Source organism: Rhyacophila brunnea, unplaced genomic scaffold (genome assembly GCF_057557595.1).
Source record: "Rhyacophila brunnea isolate RB1 unplaced genomic scaffold, BYU_Rbru_1.0 scaffold_8, whole genome shotgun sequence".
Classification (NCBI taxonomy): domain Eukaryota; kingdom Metazoa; phylum Arthropoda; class Insecta; order Trichoptera; family Rhyacophilidae; genus Rhyacophila; species Rhyacophila brunnea.
In genome coordinates this window covers 12,728,124-12,745,408 of record NW_028233350.1, presented here as the reverse complement: position 1 = coordinate 12,745,408, position 17,285 = coordinate 12,728,124, and the positions used below count along the sequence as shown (strand labels likewise).

General features: G+C 32.3%; 1 protein-coding gene across 4 annotated transcripts in view; it reads right to left on the bottom strand.

Moving 5' to 3' along the window:
* Nucleotides 1-17,285, bottom strand: part of LOC147063932 (monocarboxylate transporter 9) — a 125,971-nt gene that overhangs the window by 12,136 nt on the left and 96,550 nt on the right. The window lies entirely within an intron of this gene.

Below are 17,285 nucleotides of genomic sequence, written 5' to 3'. Positions count from 1 at the left end.
AATAATCTAACAATCTTCCTTGAAAATTTACAAATTGCCATGTTTTATAAGATATAAAATATGATTTGTCAGGTGAAATACACTTTGTCAGGTGAAATACACTTTGTCAGGTGAAATACACTTTGTCAGGTGAAATACACTTTGTCAGGTGAAATACACTTTGTCAGGTGAAATACACTTTGTCAGGTGAAATACACTTTGTCAGGTGAAATACACTTTGTCAGGTGAAATACACTTTGTCAGGTGAAATACACTTTGTCAGGTGAAAATAATCAATAGAATACCTAGGTACTATAATAATTAAAAACAAAATCATTAACGACGTAAGTATTGCGATACGCTTATCGTGGTCATTACAAGCTCAATATTACAGCAAAATAAACAATTTCTAGATAATAGTTATAAAAAAAATGTAATACTGGATAAAATATTAATTACCAAAGTTGTTAAAGCTCTCGAGCGTATAAGCTTCGGTGACAATTAGAAACTTTTCACGTGTATAATAATATATTATCATACATAGTACATAGACTAATAAGCTTTATAAAGTAAGAAGAGCTTTCATTATAATCATTATGATAATGTCTACTAATTTAACATGAGTTTAGCTTAGTCGAGTACATGATATAATAAATTATTAAGCTCATTGTAAGGAGTGAATATAATGAACGAAAGTTTAACCAATTTCATATTAAAATAATGACAGTAATTATTATGAATTATTTTAGAGAGGATTGGTGTCAGTGTTGCCAACCGTACTATAATTATAGTACAATACTATAATTTTGATTCTGCAAAAAATGTAAAATACTATAATTTTACGCCAAATATGCCAAAATACTATAATTTTAAAGGATTTAAGCTGAAAAATGTTCCTGTACTATATATTTTACAGAAATACTATAATTTTTACGCCTTTGTACTATAATCAGCATAGAAAAAGATGGCAACACTGATTGGTGTATTTACTGTATAACCATTTAATGTATAATGTAAAATATTATATTAATATAGTAGGTATGAGATACATTTTTAAACCCTTTCGATCGCAATCCTGTAATTGGTAAAAACATAAATAATCTGCAAATAAATAAATTGCAAATGAATATTCATTACTAGATAATTATCGTTATGATTCCATCGCATCTATTCTATACACAATACTGCTTTCGGCCGCTACAGCAGCTATCTAGGGTAGGTTTATATCGAAGTATTAGCACTTATTATAATTATTGTTACAATAAGTGTAAATACGTCGATACCTACATCTTTTATATAGAATAGATGCACTGGTTCGTTAAACTGCCGTCCCCATGGCCCCCACAAAGGGGGGGGCTGACAGGGCTCTAGCCTGGGGGCCCGGGCTCGCGAAGGGCTCGGCGTGTCGAGTCGACCAGATAAGTGATATAAACACATATCACAAATTCTCTCTAATAGTAAAAATGTCGCCTTCGGCGGTATTTTCCTTCATTACTGTTATTATTTGAAATTATGTGGTTGTGACGGTACGATACAATTTTAATTGTGTATCGATACTCGACATCCACGGCTGTACAGATACGGCGGGTGGTGGATGGTGTAAAAAAACCCCATAATTCAAATGGATATATGTATTAAAATATACACATTAATTTTACCGCGTACCTACACCATTTGATTTTCACACTGCCTTTGTCTATAACGATAGGTAGGAGGGGCGCCAAACATCCTAGCCTGGGGCCTGCTTTAGGATGTGGGGGCCATGGCCGTCCTTTATTAGACTATGATAATTAATATGATAAATTACATAAAGGATAATAATTGAAGGTATTTCTGCAAAATAATTATCTGACATGTCAAATAGGGTTGCCAGACGATATCCCGAAGAGCGAAATCCCAAATAATAAAATTAATGTAGCTACCCTCGTTAAACATTACGTAAAATGCATAAACATGGATGGTGGATTGAATCAGTTGTATGGTTATTTAATTACTTGTCTAACTATCATGTCTAGTAATCAATATCTTTCATTATAACTAAACATGAGTAGATAGGTAGTAGATACCTACTTATAAATTCAAAATAGAATTTGAAGATAACTCTTTATCCATTAAAAACTGAATAATTAATATTTCGTTGAGTTTTACTGATTATTATTAAATTTCTTCACAGCTAGTTTGTAAATACAGATTTAAAGTATACTTTCAATAGTACCTACCTATTACAAAATTGCCTACCCATTTGATATTATAACTGAATGTGTTTTGTACACCTATTTAAAAAGAATAGACCAAATTGTATTTTTCGGCATTTCGGCATTCAGCTTTCGGACTTTCGGCGTTCGATATTTTGGCGTTAGGGATTTCGAGTGAAACCCAGAAAATATATGTAATTTTCGGAAATATAATCAGAAACGAAGGCATGTTAAACATAGTTTTAGTATGTATACTTACGTTTTGTTTTATATATTTTAAAGCTATGCAGTTATTTTATATAAATATTAATTAATTATATATACCTACTGCGTGTTACTATTATTTTTTGGCAAAGGGACATGATATCGTGGGCGTACAGGCAGAAGTCACTAACTCCAGTTTTGACGAAATTGAGATTTTAATGCCATTATATAGAAAAAGTAATGCTGCTTGATTTGCAGAAATTACGATGTAAGATTATTGAACATATAAAAAAATAAAAGTAATGAATAACTCAAAAATTAAAGATTTTACAACCATTTTAAGAACACCAAAAACACAAAACATTGATTATCTCAGAACTGTGTATTTGGAGTTAGTGACTTCTGCCTGTACGCCCACATTATGTAAAACATATCAAACACTTAAGTTTATTAGTTAGATATTCTTTTGTCATTAAGTACTGCAAGAGAGGTTTTATCTTATCACGATCATCCCCAATTCAAAACAATCACGGTGAGATAAAAGAAAATGTGTAAGTAAATAATACATACCACACATAAAAATCATATAGGTACGAGTATCATAAAAGAATATGTTCTTTCTTGAATTCAAAGTGGGAATACTCATGCACAAAACTCATGATATGAAAGCCAATTCCGTAACTCCAGCATTTTCAATTGAGGAATACCGGTAGGATCCACAAACTATAGGTACCTACAGCTATTTGATTTGAAGCAATCTGGAATATATGGAAATGCATAGCCCCCACAAAGAGGGAGCTGACAGGGCTCTACGTGGCCCGGCGTGGCGTGGCGAGTCGACCAGATAAGTGATATAAATACACATCACAAATTCTCTTTAATAGTAAAAAAAGTCGCCTGCGGCGCTATTTTCCTTCACTGATGTTATTATTTTAAATTCTTATTAATTATATATAATTAATTAATAAAATAATTACGATACAATTTTTATTTGTGTATTGATACTCGACAACTTCATAATTCAAATGGATGTATTAAAATATTTAAAAAAAAAAACACTAAAAATATACACATTAATTCTACCGCGTACACCATTTGGAAAACGCTACTGTGGAGCGTTACACTGCCTTTATCATTAGCGATAGGTAGGGAGGCCCGCCAAAGATCCTAGCCTGGGGGCCCGCTTCAGGATGAGGGGGTCGTGTGGAAATGTATCTACATATAAAAGAAATAGGTTCTCATTATCATGTAGCATTATTGAATCGTAAATTTCTTATAACACTCAGACACATCTGGTTATAAAACCAATTTCCCTTTGGATATTGGGAAAGTAATTATTATGAAAACACTTTCCCATTTTTATATTACTTCCCTTTCAATATCAAGCTGGAAATTACTCGGGGATTGCATTTCCGAACGAAAAATTTAAAACGTGACATGGGTTCGAAACTGTATCAGAAATAATGTGGGTACTTTTAATTTAATAGTAAATTGTAAAATACCATTTATTGGATAAACCATACATTTTATCACTAAAATAATAAGGATTGATAAATTTAGTAGGTACATACGGTTCTGTCATGATTCTCCATAAGATTTAATGTACCTATAACTAATCATGTTTTATAATGAGATAAATAAATATAGCGTTTATTGTACGTCACTTTAATATAGAATTTTTCCGAACACATTAAATGGTTGAATGTAATAAAATTGTTACTCACTATATCTTCAATTTTTTATATCACGACAAACTATGTCCATGCTTTAAAGTAGTGATCTTCAATTATTGTACAATTGAGGACATGTCCCGCGAAACAATTAAAATGCACGCGGTCACCATGTGAAATAATGACGCTTATTAATTTTATGAACACACATTACTCGAATAAAGCCCATCACATGCTTTTAATTTAACTTTTACCATGAGATAGTAATAAATTATTGAGCTTAAACACACAATGCTTAATGTTGGATAACAATTATTTATTTGTCTAATTGGAGGCGATTATAAAAACACAGCTTTCGAATATTGGTTAATGAAAATGTCATATTTTAGATGAATTTTTTTTTAAGTTGGCGCTTCCGTAATATAATGATAATAATTATTATTATTATGTTATCCTCTTACATAATTGATAAAATATACTTTGCATTTCATCTGCGATCAATTTTATTGTCTGTGGCAGTAAATTTTCAATAAAAATAGTATAGACTCGCCGCACACGACAACCACATGTGGATACTTGTCTTTTTGACAGATACTTCAATACTTTTCTTCCGATACGAAACCGGTATCGGTATTATTTTATCGATGTGTAGAGACATCAATTGGCGAAAATAATAAATGAAAGCTCGATCGGTAATGCAGTTTACTGCATTTTCATTTGTTTTAAAAAACAAAGAGTCATGCTTCACTTTTTATTATTTTCATTTGTTTTGAAACAAGTCTTTTTTTCACGATCGTCGCATTTCTTTTTTAATGGAACAAAATTGACTTTTATGGCGACCAGGTTAGACGGCCTGATCCGCCTGATGGGTCCAACACCTGATTGAATAGAGTAACCTGTACATTACGAGAGAATGTGGGTTTCTTCCTGTATTTCTCCACCACATGTATTATGAATAATTTAACTACTAATTAACTATCTAACTAAAAATTTAATTTATTTATTACCGCTAATTAAATTCAGGTTAATTTATACAGAAAATAAAATTAAAAGTGAAATCTATCAGTATATTAGGTATATTGATATAAGTACCGTAATTTGGATTACGAGTTATGTTGACATTGCTTGAAAGCTAATGATAGATAGACATTAATGTCGTAGAAGCCATAATAATTTACTTATATACGTGCTCATTTAATTGCATACAATCTATCGATTTCTCTTTACTGAGGGTCAATCGATTCCAAGAAATTAATGGCATTGAATTCATTCATTATAATAATATAGAGTAGTGTTCAACGTGTATCTATCATCATCATCATCAGGGGCGCGACAACCCGGTGTGGGTCCTGGCCTCCTCCAACAGCTCCCTCCGCCTGTCCCTATCCAGTGTGGCCGCTTTCCAATCCTAGCCAGCGCAGTCTTCGTACAGCCCGTAGAGCTCAGCATTATATCTTCTCCAATTGGTGCCATCCCTGATCGGTTTATATATACGGCGGAGAATTTTTCTTTCAAAAATATTCAGGGCTCGTTCATTTCGCAGAGTTAATGTCCAGGTTTCCGATGCGTAGGTGAGCACTGGCTTTACAAGACAGTGTCTTATAAAGAGTGCTTTTACTTCGGCGAGATAGTTTGCGGTATCTATACCGGTGCGTAAATGGAATTTAGGGATTGTTATTTGAATTTAGGGATTAGTTGATTGTTTTTCAAAATTACATACCTACGTATATTATGTTATTTCACCCTCTATACATTTTTTTGTCCAACTATATCGGAAGTTTGTGAAACACCAATATGGGCTAAACTTGTGGTACACGTAAGATAAAATCATAATATATAATGTACATACGTATTTATGCGAATAACTATTATTTCCAATAATCAGCATAATTAGATCCAAATACTAGACTCGCCAATTGTATCTAAATAGGAATTTTAACACGCATTCATAATATTATTAACTAAGTAAAAATTAATCGAAGAAATACACCACCAAAAACCAGATTGAATAAATTTATATGTTATTATTATTCTTTATATTACTTATATTTATGTAATTTATATTATTAAGTATTATTATTTGTAGATATACCTACGTAAAATTCATATATTTTATTTAAAAATATTTATAATTAAGTACCTACCTACTTAAGTATATATTTCTAATTCTCAACGTCATTTTGATTAAAAAGTTTTAAATAGTAGTTTAAACACCCACGATGGCCGTCGGCCAATAGCGTGGAAGGTCCCAGGTTCGAATCCTGGGTTTGGCAAGTACACATATATTGTTTTCCAATTTGTGTATCAGTCAGTATGGACCTAATAGGTTGAACAAGTGGCTGGCAACCATTTCTCGTATAAAGAAAAGCTGTTTATACAAACCTCCACTCTGTGGAAGCCCATGTGATCTCATTCAAAAAAAAAATAGTAGGTATTAATAGTTGTTATTATTCTCCATTAATATCCATACGGTGAGGATGGGGAGGGAATTATTAAATATTCTATACATAATTGTACTGTTAATATTGCCCTGTCAGCCCCCCCCCCCCATTATCCGTATATACGTCATCCCATACAATATCTAAACTAAAGACTAAAGTGGACACGTTCTGCAGAATAAGGCAAATACATTGACGAAAATTTCCAAAAATCACCCTTATTACAAGGAAAAATACTACCACAATATTTAATATTTTTTTAAGGAAATAAGGTATATAACATTATTAATAATTGTTTTATTCACATCAAATTTATTTTTGTTATATAATTCACAATTCATGTTATATTAATATGGTCAAGCATGACGTATGGACTGCAAAAATGTACGTGTAGGTTGTTGCCGGTTGCCACCGCTGGTAGAGTTTGCGGTTCACAAAAGTGCGTCAGCAAAAGTTCTTCTGTGACGAGATCACACTTATATTCGCTAAGGTTACAATCAACAAAATAGAGTTCTTAATATTCTTCTAATTCATTCATCATCATTAAATGATTGTCACAACACTAAATTCATCAACAGTTCGATACCACGTGAATAGCGGATTGGCAACTGCTAATAATAGATACATACATTATACATTCACAAATCAAATGGTAACATTGCGTACCTACCAACTGAAATAAAGTAATACTAATAACTAATAAGTAATAATACAGCTAATCAATACTTAAAACACGAATTTCATCACTGAACCATGTCTCACGTTTGACTATAGATTTATAATATTATACGTGACTAGGTCTGAAAATAACTTTTTAAAGTGCCTTTTTAACATTGTTTGCAAAGTAATTTGAGTCTTTATATACTCTATAAATAGTCTAAATATATTATATTGTTGATATCAAACTCGGACTATGGTTGAATAATTGTATAAGTACATATTATAAATATTGATACTCCCTCCATCAACAACATTGTACACATTGTTTATACATAAATAGGAAAATGACTGCCTTATGTTGATAGTTTATTTATATCTATATACTGTTATATCTAGTTGTCAAAACTTCTGATGTGACAAATTTTACAGGAGAGACAAAAAACTGCTTTATAATCTTTGAATTCTCTATACCTATCACTAATAATAACAGACAATAAGGACTGACCATCATCAAGTACTGTTTATAAAAGCTCTGATGTAATATTATGTACATTGCAGGGATCACGGTCTTAATAAAATATGTATAAGATATCACATCGGAGGTTTTTTTTTTTTAAATTATGGTGATATAGAAAACATTATGGGTTTTTTACTCAACAATGCCGTCTAATGTAAACGAACATAAAATAATAAAAATATATATTTTGACAAAACTGTCATATTGTTTAAACAGTTCAACAACGATATGAATTTTACGTTATCACTCAACTAAATATAACTTTGTACAAAAACCTTTGCTTATTCTTGTAATATATTTTTTTATCTCTATTTACTTACTACAAATCAACCTGCAATGAGAAATCACCTAGAGATAAATCATAACCTCAGTAGGTAACCATTTTTTCAGCTTTACTATGTATTATATTTAATTTTTATTAGATATTATTCAAAATATTTAATTAGTAAACCTTTACTGTCACGCATAGAAGAATTTAAATGCGAAAAAAATTTGTATGTCCTTTTTTAAATGGGACAAAAGGTGCCTTAAATACATAGGTCGATAATAAATAAATGGGAAAGTATGGTAGAAGTCTGAGCCTGAATAATCCGCAAACCTCGTACGACAAATATTTATGTCATTATAATTCACTCTATTTTCTTAAAATTATAATACCTGATCTCCCCAACTAAAAACATTGCATCCCTCTTTAATGTGATTTCTCCCCGTATTCGTCCGGAGCCAAAGGGCAGTTTATTGTTACCTAGATATTATCTATCACTCATCCACAAAGGGTGAATACATTCTTATTCTTCTTAATCTTATGGCATTCTTTATCGGGGGTAGGTCACCACATTTTACCGTTTTGCTACCCGGGACAGTTCGATGGAGCTATACTTGCAACGATTATAAAACCACTAAATGCTGCGTAATGTATGTATACCATTGATAGTGAGGTGAGAAATGTTGTGCCCTTGTCCTCTCATATTGGTACTGTAATTTTCTAGTTTTGATGCAACGCAGAATTTTTCGATGTTTTCCATATGTTTGAGGACGTCAACATTAGTCATTATGTGACTACTCAACATGATTATTTTCCGACTGCCCTTTTACAACGCATGTTTACTTTTCACTCTCCTGAATCTCGTAGGTCACTTCTGCTCTTGAGACATGTTTGCCTGTAATCGCGAGGGGTGGTTTCCAATCCTGGTGTCCTAAAGTATTTGAATATACATGCGCCTGTCAATTACCTACGTGATCTATTCTGGGTCGGAACCGTTTCCTCGTGTCAAGCCCATCAGGTACCATTAGCGGGAGGTGCAAAACTAGTCAATGTGCTCCACAAAGACATAGACAATTTCAGTGACGTGCTATGCACTATTTTTTTAAAATATATATTTTCTTCTTCTCACTTGTGAGGATAACAATTTGTTATAATGTAAATCTCATGTTGTAACGTCTTGAATTTAGAATTGTTATGTCCAAATGTTTTCTTAAATAAATAAATACATAGGCAAATTTTGAAGGTATGACGCTGGCCAATTTATAAGACAGACATAAGAACAGAATAATGTCTGTCGGACATACTACCTATAGAATATTTTTTCTATCCATACTAAACTTCGCATTCAATTGAATGTTCGATTGGGCAACATTCGGAGATTGTTCTATTACTTAGTATTGACACAACAAAAAACCTATATTTTAACTGATATGAGATCTAAGTAGGTCGGACAAAGTTTCGCAAACTACACTCTAGATCAGCGGCTGCCAACCCGATGCTCACGAGCTACCGGTAATTCACGTGGAATTTATTTATTATTATTTTTTCTGACGGCCTTTCACTAAAAACAGATCTGATAGTTTTTTCAATCTGGTTCTTTACTGCGGAGTATTGTCTTAACTGCAGAATCTGTATTGCCTTTCATCTGGACGGAAATATAATTGTTTTATTCTACTTAGTTATATAATATGCGAGTCTTGGTTTTCCACTATGGAGATGGAAAGAAACTCAGAGGTAAAACTTTTGATAATGCTTTCGAATGGAATTGACAAAGTACAAAGTAGTGTAGTAATCGTACCACTCAGCATTATGAGTGTGACACACTTAAATATTTATGTTTTATATCAAAACAAATCAAAGTGGCAGAAGCGTTTGTCAGCATTTACTCAATCATAACCTAGATCAACAGTGTCTATTATGATTTATTTAATTGCAATAATGTCTCTTGTAATTTATTGATTTCGTTTATATAAATAACGAGGACGATCCATAACTCGCCACCACTCATCTTGAGTCCGTCACTCGACTCACTACTCCACTCGAGTCCGGTCACTCGACACAGTCAACCGTTACTCCGTCATTAGCTCTCAGTATTATATTAACAGTAGATCGGTAGTCGTTATCTATCGGATTGCGGCTCGGTCTGAGCACGAGCTCACCGCGATTACTCTGCACCGTTAATTTTTACTCCTACTATTGTAACTCTGTGTACTCTGCATCAAGACAATAAACATCTACACCCATCTACACCACTTCTGCCTCAATCAACTAACCTGCTTACACCCACATCGATCCCCAAAGTAGTAAACATTTTTCTGATGCTAAAGAAAGCGAATAAATACTACTCTCCCCATCCTTTTTAAGTTTTGGTTTTATGTGATGGTCCAATGTAGTATTTTTTACGTTTAGTTTATATAATTCATTATAAATACATCTGCATATATATATAGGTAGCCGTTCATATTTCGGGAATTGGCAACACTGGTGTTGCTAGGTGCAATTTGACTTCTGTATTTTTAAGTTTGACATTTTAACGACAAAAGTACTCAGAACGTTTTAACAAACGGACGCTTATTGTTTTTTTTTTAAATTAATTTGAAAAATTTATCTCGGCCAAAAAATGAAATTAACTCGTGAAAATTTTCGTGCGATTATTTTTCACAACTTTCGAAGTGGATTGTCGCGGGAACAGTGCATCGCTGAACTTAGTGCTTTATATGGCGATGAGGCACCATCAAAAACTACGGTATATTGCTGGTTTAGCGAGGTTTTAGGTTGATGCATTCAAATACCATGTTTTGGAGTTACCTCCTGCAATGTGGCAAAAATGCTTTTCAGATTGGTTCAAACGCATGGAAAAGTGTATTAATTATCGTGGTGAATGTTTTGAAAAACAATAAAACTGTTTTCATTGATAAAAAAATCGTTTTTGTTTGTTGTTCCCGAAATCTAAACGGCTACCCTCGTATATGTAATAGTTACTAATTAGTCAAGTTTGTACCTATGAATACATAGTTTAAGTAGATAATACATAGTATTACGTAATACGTGTGGACAGATGATTTAAATTTCAAAAGTACCTTATATGCTTATTTTGGAGACCACATCTCTAGATTAAAATGTTAAGAATTATTTATTGCAATATGACTTTAACAACGTTTTTATCTTTTATTGCCAATCACATTTTTAATGAGCGAGTAATATATTATGTATTTATTTCTAAGCTGTTTTAATACAGGTAAGTACTAATAAAATTATATTATACGATGCAATATAAATGTTAGCATTGTTTTTTATTACGGATATAATGTAGCTATATTGTAAGTAGGTTAGTGATGGTATATTATTATAAATAATCCCACTTCCCAAAAAGGAGATAGGTACTTAGATATCAGATAGATAGGTACGAGATTATTGATCTTTTTTTACGTACAATCACCAATAACAACACTGTGTATCTATATTTACGTGGGTGACTAGAAAACACCTCCAATATACCTACTAGAAAAAATCACATTTGAAAAAAATACGACGCCTGACGGAATTCGAACCCTTATATACACTGGTATCGCGCCAATATGCTTTAACCAATTAAGCTACAGGTCTCCTACTTAATTACGATATTTTAAACTAGTAGATTCTACATGAAATGCTTGTCAAATTGCGATATTATTGACTATCGGTTTTTGTGTTTTAAATCAAGGAATATTAATTGTCTAAACGTCTACTTGAACTTTGACAACTTTGGTTAAAGCATATTGGCGCGATACCTGAGGTGTTTTCAAGTTATGTATGTTCAATATAATAGCATGTTACATTATCAAATCTTGTGAAGTATTCGTTGAATAAAAGAAATGGTTTATTATGTAGGTGATCAGTGACGTCCCGTGGGGGTAGGCAGATTGAGCGTCGCTTGGGGGCGGCAGTTGCTTGAAGGGCGGCAAATCGAGGAAAATCATTTCTGATATATAGAAATATGTACATATACCTACTTAGTAAAAACTAAAATATATTTCATTAAAAAATTCAGCTTCTGGGGTTGGAAACAAAATGTATTAACATAAAAAGTTTAAGAGGGCTATATTTTTTTTGTCGGCTCGCGATGTCTAATTTACTCAGTTGTCCTTGGACGTCACGTCCTTGATGACCAGCAATGACACATGCAGATTTGCGAATTATATTTGAATTATAGGTAGGTACATAATTACCTAATAGATTTATCCAAATATTTTTGCCGATTATTCCCGAGTTTTGAAAGTTGTCAGGTATATTTTTAAATGAATCTGAAACCGTGGACTCGCAATATTGTCTATTGAAGTATAGATGGCATTTAAAAAGGATTTAGTGATACATATATAATTGTTTTTTTTTTCTATGTGCTTTTATGGATACCTCGCATGGTATATAATTTGTTAGTAATGTATCCATACAACAACACATTACTTAGATATTGGAGTCATGAAAGGGTGATAAAAAATACTGTAAAAAATGGGGCGGCATTTTGGTATTGCCTAGGGGCGGCATTTTGTCTAGGGACGTCACTGTAGGTGATTTATGGACAAAATAAATGTATATTTAATAACTATTACTTTTGTGGACTACTCATAATAATTGAGATAAATTTATTAATTGAGATAAATTTATTAATTGAGATAAATTTATTAATTGAGATAAATTTATAATAACAAAACTAAGAAAAGTTACATATCTCTTCAAAATATGATTCCAAACAAAATCGTGTCAGAAATACTATGCCCTCTGTCGGAAATAGTGTATCAGTACGAAAATAGATGTGTGTGAATTTAAAGCTATGCTCTCTATTTGAAGAACCACGCCTCGCCTTAGAATATTCAGAGACATACATTCATTTTTGGTGGTTCTAAAATACGGTGTGGATGTTGGCCACCTCTAGAAGATGATTCTTAATAGTTTGTTTTAAAGACAAATGTTTGTTAGGTGTTCACTCAGATAACTTCAATGATATTGTGTCAACACGTGGGCGCAAAACATCGAGCAACAATATTGTACTTGATCAATAATTCATACCGAAATTAGATGTGATACAAATAAAAAAGAATTTCAAGTTATACCTACACATTTATATTTTTTATATAAATCGATGTTTTTTTTTAAAACAAATATCTTTTTATTAAGTACTATTAATTACATTAGAGAAAATTTAATAAACTAAATTTAAATAATAAACATGACCACAAAGTAATATGACAATAAAATGGGATCCTTTAACGTTTAACGAATTCATATTTTGTAACACAAATAAAAAAAACTTTTCTTTTTAATGTTTTTAGATACTTACTTAGTTAAACACTTTAAAGTTCTGAAAAAAGTGTTTCAAATTGCAAGGTTCGTATTTTTCCGATATGATCGCCATAACTGACTTTATTGTTTATTTATTTAATATATGTCCACTCACAGGACTAACTTATTTTAATTATTCATTCATTAATAATTAATCAATCACAGATAAGTATTTCAAATCAGGAGTTTTTAAAGTATGGGTTGCGACGTGAAATTGGGTCTATTGACATTGCGTCGCTGTAGGATTGGTTTCCCGAATAGACCAAATGTTCAGGAGACGAAAAACAAATTTCATAATCCTATATTTAAATACATGGATATATTTAAATTGTTATTTTTACAGCATATGAATGATGTATTCATTACCATTACAAAGTAATTTAAAGAAAGGGATGGTTCTCGTCCAATTAGATACAAAAAAACATTCTGCATTAAGAGGTCGATTACGACAAAAACGGATATTCGGGAAACCAATCCTATAGCGACGATTGGTTGTGAGAGATTTTCAATAAGCATATTTTTTAATATTCACTTTTCTTTTTAATGTTTTTAGATTCAATAATTAAAATAATTTCAAATGTGAATTACCAATAAAATTGTAATAAATTGCAAGTTTCTTATTTTATTGTTAGCTTAGATAGAAGTATAAACCCGCTTAACGCTTTTTACATATGTACAAACGAATGAAAACGATCTTGCCATGTACGACTACGACCGAGATAGACCTAAAATTACTTTACAATAGACCTATTGCTATAGATGTAATAATATAGAACTAATATAAAATATGTGATGGTCCAAATAGGGCTGGGGAGTCAAACACAGTATCAGTTTTTTTAACCGATACTTCGATACTTTCTTTCAATACGGTACGGATACCAGGTATCGTTACTTTATCTTTCGATATGACGACCCTAGTACCTACCAACCAATAGCAGGCGATCACTGAATGGCGGAAAATAATTTAATTACGTATATAATTAAGTTACCCTTTTTTAAATGTATAATACTTATACGGCATCAGACCAAATTATTTTAAAGGAGGCAAGAGAACAAAACAGTTTCACTCACTAAACAGATCGCTATGATTATCGATGCATTGTTCTGCAGAGTCGACCCAGCATGGCCGAGAATCTCCTATATATTATTATCCTAAGAGATTTTGGAAAATGCACTAACAGCTCATTTAAGCGACATTTATTGTTATTTTTACATCTTCACTTCGAAATGTGCGCTACCGATTCATCTACCGATTGAATTGAACACATTTCAGAAATTTTCCATGATTTTACATGTACGTGACGTTTATAGCCGATATTTTCTTACACACCGTATACAATCGCCATATTTACTGTTTACGCCTCACAGAATGACGTCTTCGTCGCTTAAGACCTTCTAATCCTTTATTTGACAAACGGATTCGATTATTTTTATTCAAATATCGTAATGTAGGCATTGGCGCACTTTTTTCCGGTGAAAAAACCATAATCTTGGTACAATTTACTACGTATAATATCTTTTGACAGCGGGGTACGCCACTGACGGCCATTTCATAGATAACGTGATATTCCAAATTTGATTTTTTTAAAATACTTTGTGGCTGTTCACTCAATCTTTTTTTATTGAATAATTACCTAGGCTACTAATTTCCATAGATCAGTCATATTAAACTAACAAAGTTGCCATTGCAAACAATAAAAGAAATTAATACGAATTGTTATAGTCATCAAAATGTGTGATATTGTATAATATCTACCTATTTTTATCGTCCCTATCATCATCAATCTTGACCCATCTATTGCTAGATGAAGGCCTCCTCAGCCTTATTCTACTCCTTACTTACACATGAATTGTTATATTTATCAAAATCAGTGATATTATATTATTATCTACCTATCTATTTATAATGCCATTATTATCACGAGCCTCAATAAATCCACTGCTGGATGAAGGCCTCTCTACGTTGATTGTATTCTTGACAGTATTGAATTTCTAATGCTATTTATCTACATATTCATATCGTCATCATAATCATTATCATCATCAACCAGGATCAATCCACTGCTGGATGAAGAGTTCTGCAACCTGATTCTTCTACTATTGGTTTAACGAATTTGTGATATTATACATATTTCTATCCATCTTATCATCACCGACTTGAACCAATCCACTGCTGGATAATGGCCTCCCTAGCCCGAATCTACTCCTTTCTGTCATATGAATTGCTGTATTTATCAAAATCAGTAATACTATATTTATCTTCAAATTCATATTGTTATCATCATCATCATCAACCAGGATCAATCCTCTGCTTAATAAAGACCTCCATAGACTGATTCTACTCCTTTTTGTCATATGAATTTCCGTATTTATCAAAATCAGTTATATTATATTTATCTACATATTCATATCTTCATCATCATCATCATCATCATCACACCGACCTGAACCAATACACTGCTTAATAAAGACCTCCCTAGCCTGGTTTTACTCCGTTCTGTCATATGAATCCCTGTATTTATAAAAATCGGTGATATTATATTTATCAGCATATTCATATCATCATCATCATCATCAACCAGGATTAATCCACTGCTTAATAAAGACCTCCCTAACCTGATTCTACTCCTTTCTGTCAAATGAATTTCTGTATTTATCAAAATCGGTGATTATATTTATCTACATATTCATATCGTCATTATCATTATCATCATCATCGACCTGAACCAATCCACTGCTTAATAAAGACCTCTCTAGCCTGATTCTACTCCTTTCTGTCATATGAATTGCTGTATTTCTCAAAATCGGTGATTATATTTATCTAGATATTCATATCGTCATCATCATCATCATCGACCTGAACCAATCCACTGCTTAATAAAGACCTCCCTAGCTTGATTCTACTCCTTTCTGTCATATGAATTGCTGTATTTATCAAAATCGGAGATATTATATTTATCTACATATTCATATCGTCATCATCATCATCATCGACGTGAACCAATCCACTGCTTAATAAAGACCTCCCTAGCTTGATTCTACTCCTTTCTGTCATATGAATTGCTGTATTTATCAAAATCGGAGATATTATATTTATCTACATATTCATATCGTCATCATCATCATCATCGACCTGAACCAATCCACTGCTTAATAAAAACCTCGCTAGCCTGATTCTACTCCTTTCTGTCATATGAATTTCTGTATTTATCAAAATCGGTGATATTATATTTATTTACATATTCATATCGTCATCATCATCATCATCGACCTGAACCAATCCACTGCTTAATAAAGACCTCCTTAGCCTGATTCTACTCCTTTCTGTGATATAAATTTCTGTATTTATCAAAATCGGTGATATTGCATTTATCTACATATTCATATTGTCATCATCATCAACCAGAATCAATCCACTGCTGGATGGAGGGTTCCGCAACCTGATTCTACTACTATATTATACCTATTTCTATCTTCCTTATCATCATTGACCTGAACCCACCTACTGCTGGATAAAGGCCTCCCATGCCTGATTCTACTCCTTTCTGTCATTTGAATTGCTGTATTTATCAAAATCGGTGATATTATATTATATCTATTTATATTTCCATTATCATTATGAGCCTGAATCAATCCACCGGTGGATGAAGGCCTCTCTTAAGTTGTTTGAATTTCTGTCGGTCATATGAATTGCTATATTTATCAAAATTGCTGATATTATATTTACCCATTCATAATATCGTCATTATCATCATCAACCGAGATTAATCCACTGCTGGATGAAGGTTATCCCAACCTAATTCTACTCTTCTTGGTCATATAACCTGTATCAATCCACTGCTGGATGAAGGCTTCTTTAAGCTGATTCCACATCTTTAGGTTTTATAAATTCCTATTCTTATCAGATATAATATGTATTGCTTCATTATTTATCAACATTTGTGTCGATATGAATGTCCCGCACCGGGAAACTATATTGTTTAAGGTTAATTTTTAAATCAAAATATGATTTTTAAAATATTATTCTATGATTCCAAG